The 5,765-nt window shown below is 40.4% G+C and overlaps 1 long non-coding RNA gene across 3 annotated transcripts in view; it reads left to right on the top strand.

The window, feature by feature from the left end:
• Nucleotides 1–4,095, top strand: part of LOC123106783 (uncharacterized) — a 5,449-nt gene extending 1,354 nt beyond the window's left edge. Inside the window, exons 2-3 of one of the 3 annotated variants that reach the window (XR_006451484.1) lie at nt 894–1,142; nt 3,717–4,095. This is a non-coding gene — a long non-coding RNA (uncharacterized lncRNA). Of the gene's footprint in view, nt 1–893; nt 2,091–2,645; nt 2,703–3,716 lie in introns of those variants that run through there. The other 2 variants (XR_006451482.1, XR_006451483.1) reach the window with 2 other exon arrangements.
• The last annotated feature ends 1,670 nt before the right edge of the window (nt 4,096–5,765 follow it).

Here is a 5,765-nt window from a genome sequence, read left to right as displayed (position 1 = left end):
ATACAGTTTGCCATATTGCTTAGTATGAACATGGCAAGTTCCTCTAACCTGCAACCCATCAGTTGCCATGTCACTTAATAAAAATGTGGCAACTCTCTCTAGATCATACAGTTTGCCATATTGCTTAGTATTAACATGGCAAGTTCCTCTAACCTGCAACCCATTAGTTGCCATGTCACTTAATAAAAATGTGGCAACTCTCTCTGGATCATACAATTTGCCATATTGCTTAGTATGAACATGACAAGTTCCTCTAACCTGCAACCCATCAGTTGCCATGTCACTTAATAAAAATATGGCAACTCTCTCTTTATCACAACCTGAAACAAACACTTCTTGCCACAGCACTCAAGGAAATCATGGCAACTTTTGTCTTAACGACACACCCAATTTTTTCCATGCTACTTCATAAACACACGACAACTTTTCTATGACTTTCAAAAAATTGCCATGTTGCTTTCAAATAAAAATAAAAATAAAATAAATAAACCCCTACTATTTACTTATCTTGGGCATGCCATATTACCCGCATTTTCATTTAGTGTTCATTTCATTCAGTAGCTCATTTCTTGGGCATATCACTGCCATTTTTTGTGGCATGTCCACTCACTTTTTGAATTTTTTACTTGCCATGTTACTGGATAAAACAAATGCCAACTCTCTATGTACCATAACCTAAACCAAATTAGCCATTCTACTGCACAAAATCATGGCAACTTTCTCTAAACCATATCACATCACTTGCCATGCTACTACATAGAAACACAGAGGATGAAGATCATAATAATTGACACCACAATTATTTTATTTTCAGCATTCTCATCTTCGATAGTTTTTCAACGCAATTGCCATTGTTGTCCATGTTTGACAGTATTGTCACTATTCTTTTACAGCAACATGGTTCGCAACCACCAGGAAGCTGAAGACGATGACTTGATGCCTCCACCACAGAATGATAAGTTGAATTTGCTCCCTCAGGGATTTTGGTAATTCATGACAACATACATGTTGTTGGACTAACATTTTCATCTAGTATATCTCAGGAGAAGTTCAATGTTGGCACGACAAGGATTTGTGGATGTGGACCCTTCAAAATGCTATGGAAACATATTGACATAAAGCTCTAAGACTCTTCATTTTTGGTTAAGTGATCCAAGATTACATTGAGTCCATAGGAAAGCCAATACTATTAAGTGGGGATGAGGTTTTGATCATGACTTAGTTGCTCAAGTGCTTGAAGATATTGCTCCAAAACCCTCAACCACTTTCCCACAATCAAATCCGTCCAAACCCTAATTATCAAACTCGTTCATACACATCTGGGCCCATCGAGTTGAACCTAGACAGAGCCACAGCCAAACCGTAGAAACTAGGTTCCACCGAGATGACATTCTGTAACATCCCAAATTTTCAATTTGGAATGTTATACATAGGTCATTCATGCATATCATATTTTATTGCATTTCGTTTTGTGATCCTCGAAATCCTAAGCAACTCAAGGACATTCGGAGATAGTTGGGGATTTTCCCTCGTTCTCATATTTGAGTTTTATCAAATATTGAAACAAGGATCACTTTGGTTTTAATTATTTTTTCTCCCCAAAAATATTTCATATTAAAATTATATGAGAGGAGATAATATGACTTCTCCAAAATAAATGAAATGTTGGAGGAAAAATATTTGTATTTTTATTTGGGGTTTTATCGCTATTTTATTTGAATTGGAAAAAATATGTGTTTTTCAAAATTGCATTAGAGGACCAAATAAACGTTCACCTTGTCCGCCATATTTTTAGAGGACGGGGAAAATTTATTTCAGGATTTTTGAAGTCCGTTTAGTATTTCTTTTCTTCGTTTTTCTGCGCGTCAGATTTGTTTTTTTTAATGAACCGCCTTACCGGGCCATGTCCGCCTGGGACACCGACCCGGTCGGCCTCTTAAAAGGCCGAGGCCCGAGCCGCGAGCCCCGCCCAGATCCGCCGAACCCTAGCCGAGACCTGCCAGCGCCGTCGTCGTCGGACGCCGCCGCCGCCCCACCGCCGAACGCCGCCGCCGCCGGAGTACGCCGCCGTCGCCGTCCCGTTCTACGAGGTAGCCGTCGTTTTTTTAGAAAAACCGATTGGTTTTTCGTAAACCTAGATCTAGTTTTTTTATTAGATTGTTTTTTCCAATTTTCTTGGTTTATTTATTTTGCGGACGTCCGTCCGTACGTTCGTTTTAACGAACGTCGTTCATCCGTTAGTCACAAACAGCGAACGTTCGTTCATTAGCCTGTTCGTCAGTTTTTTTTTCAGGGTTTTTTGCGATTATTTTTTACCGCGATTTCTGCCCTGATCTTAGTTTTAGTTTATCTTTTCGCTCGTTAGTCGAAATCAGGAGATTCAAGCGCCTGGATCTTCGTCTCGAAGCCCTCTTTCTGTTTAACCAACTTGAACAAGATTTTGGTACTATAAAATTTGACTTTGGTCCAGATTAGTAATCGAATCTTGTTTCTTTCGCAGTTTGAGTTTCGTTGCTTCGTTTGATTTGATACTTTTTGCAAACCGGAGTTCTTCAGTTGAACTTTCTGGTTAGATCTTCTTATTTGAGATTTACCCGTGCATTCTTGCTTGATTGCTTATGTATGCTATTGTTTGTTTGCGATAGAACACCCGGAGTGCGAAGCGTGCTACTGCGAGTCTTTAGGATTTGCAGATCGTCAGCAAGGCAAGTAACACTTTGATCATACCCCTTTATCACCTAGTTTTTATGCATTAGTTTCAGCCTTCACACATTGCATGAGTAGGATCTCTTAACATGTTGGTCTGGGAAGTAGATAATGAGGTAGAACCTATTACCTGTTTTGTTATCAAACCCTTGGGAGTTACTTCTACGTTATGCTTATATGACATGCTATGCTCGTAGACGTGGATTGGGTTTGGGTGCATCCATAACAGATGTGAGTTGTTAATTAATGGTTTAACTTAAGGTGGCAACTTTAATACACATCTGGGTGGATTGCTTGTGGGCACCTGCAGAATCCAGTGTTGTCCTAGGATATCCCGGAGTACCCGTGTGATCATCCTACGGTCCGGCACCCATGCTCAAAGGGATCATAACACTATTCATGCTAGAAACTTCCGTGTGCAGCCACAAGCCATTATGGGCTCTGGCATAGTTTAGTAAGTTGCGTGAGTTCTTGAAGAGGTGGATTAGCAGATGTAGGGGATTGTAGGTGTACCGGTCCGCCCGGAGTAGAGAGCAAATGCTTCTGAAAGATTGTGTCTCGGTCATCCGTTTCTCAAACACCCTGTAGTACGAGAAATCCAACGGAGGAGATCGAGTCTTGTGGGCAAAAGTGCACAAACCTCTGCAGAGTGTATAAACTAATCATGGTTAGCCGTGTCCCCGGTTATGGACATCTTGAGTATCTGGTTCGTGGATTATCATATGGATCTCATCACTCTAAATTAATCTGTTGGGTTGATAACTACTTTTAATTGGGATTGAGTTGGAGGAACCTTCTCAATATTGTTCAACTACCATGATAGTTAAATAAAATATATTCCTTTGTTGTAGGAAAAAATTGGCTTTTCGCAAAACATATTAACCATACAGCCTCCACCAGCCATATATGCATGTAGTGATAGCATTTATCTGTTCATTACTCTCTGTGTTACATTGCCATCATATTTCATGTGCTGACCTATTTTCGGGCTGCAACGTATCATGTTGCAGACTTTTCAGATGAGGAGCAAGGTGCGATAGGTCGTTTGTCATGCACTCAGCTATGCCGTTGGAGTTGATGGACTCACTTTATCTTCCAAGCCTTCCGTTGTTATCGTATTAGATGGCCTTAAGCCATATTTATTATATTAAGTTCTCTCTTGAGACATTCGATGTAATAAGTGTGTGATTGCCACTTTGTTATAAATCCTTCGAGTACTGTGTGTGTCACCATTACCGATCCAGGGATGACACTAAAGCACAGAGACTTGGCCGTTTGAGGTTTGGTCGCTACACATTCGGTCTCACCGAAGTGTAGTGACCAAGTTTTTGTAACCCTTCCATCCTATTTCGAAATCACCCGAGTTGGTTTGATCGGAATTACCAAAAAGAGGTCTTTCTTAGGTCATCGCACATCGTTCCCTTCTAGTTGATCCGTTCGGTCTCACCAAAAATCCCAACGTTTGAATCTTTTACATATGTCGGTCTCACCGAGATTTTGTTTTGGTGTCACCTAGTTGAGTCAAAAGGTTGTAATGGTTGGATTCTTGGTGAAGGCTATATATATCCCTCCACCCGCTCTCACTCTCGAAGAGAGCCATTAGAACGAAACTACACTTCCACTATTCATTTTTCGAGAGAGAATCACCTACTCATGTGTTGAGATTAAGGCATTCCAATAGAGAATCACCTACTCATGTTGATATTAAGGCATTCCAATCCAACTATTTGAACCTTGATTTCTAGCCTCCCCAAGTTGCTTTCCACTCCAATCCTTCTCCTACCCAAGCCAAATCTGTGAGAAAGTGATTGAGTGTTGAGGAGACTATCTTTTGAAGCACATGAGAAAAGAGTTAACCATCAGCACACCATCTATTACCTTTTGGAGAGTGGTGTCTCTTAGACTAGTTTGGTGTTACTTGAGAGCCTCCAAGATCATGTGGAGTTGAACCAAGGAGTTTGTAAGGGCAAGGAGGTTGCCTACTTCGTGAAGATCTACCCCAAGTGAGGCTAGTCCTTCGTGGGCATAAGCCATGGTGGAATAAACAAGATTGCTTCTTCGTGGACCCTTCATGGGTGGATCTCTACTTGGACCCGCTTAGCCGTTACCCTTCGTGGGTTGAAGTCTCCATCAACGTGGATGTATGGTAGCACCACCTATCGGAACCACGCCAAAAACCACGTGTCTTCATTGCGTTTGATCTTCCCATCTCTACCCTCTTTACTTTCTGCACACTTGCATTTTGTACTATTTCCGTTGCTCTATTCTAGATATGGATGTGTATAAAGTATTGGTTGCAACTTAACTAGTGCTAAAATCTGCCTAAACTTCAAAAAAAAAACTAAGAACTGCACCTTTGGTTGGTTAAGTTTCTATTCATCCCCTCTAGACTCTATCTTCTTGATCCTACAATTGGTATTAGAGCCTTGGTCTCCATTGCCTTGGTTTAATCACCATTGGAGGAAGCTGGATGTGTCTACTTTTGGGAGTTTTAGATGTAGAGTGCCTACTCTTTATGGAGAGTACTACAATTCTTGGAGAGATGAAATGCTTGATATCTTTGATGAATTTAACTTGAGCAAGTATATTCATACCCCATATGTGCGTCCTATTGATCCCTTGAACCCCACTCATGAAGAGGAAATTGACATGCTTCGTAATCTTAGAACTGCTAATCTTATCATTTTAGGATTGTTCATATGCAAAGCTTTGAGTGCGCCTATACTTTGTGGAAGGACTTAGAAATGCGCTATACCAATTAATCTTTGAAGAACCTTGACAAAATCCTTCATAAAACCATTTTCATAAGATGAAGCCCAGTGATCCTGAATTTGTTTATTGTCTTTTTGAGATTCATGATCTTATGCGTGCTAAAGGTGATGTTAGAACTATTGGCAACATCATAATGGAAGCCATTAGAATTCATACTCTTGAACATTGTCATAATCATAGAATTAATGAATCCATTCCCCTAGGTGATGATCACATACCTATCGATGATGGCAACGTTGAGCATGGTTGTTATGATGAGGATGAAGAATTCGACATCGAATAAGAGA

This window comes from Triticum aestivum, chromosome 5A (genome assembly GCF_018294505.1).
Source record: "Triticum aestivum cultivar Chinese Spring chromosome 5A, IWGSC CS RefSeq v2.1, whole genome shotgun sequence".
Taxonomy (NCBI): domain Eukaryota; kingdom Viridiplantae; phylum Streptophyta; class Magnoliopsida; order Poales; family Poaceae; genus Triticum; species Triticum aestivum.
This window is presented reverse-complemented; position numbering and strand designations above follow the sequence as displayed.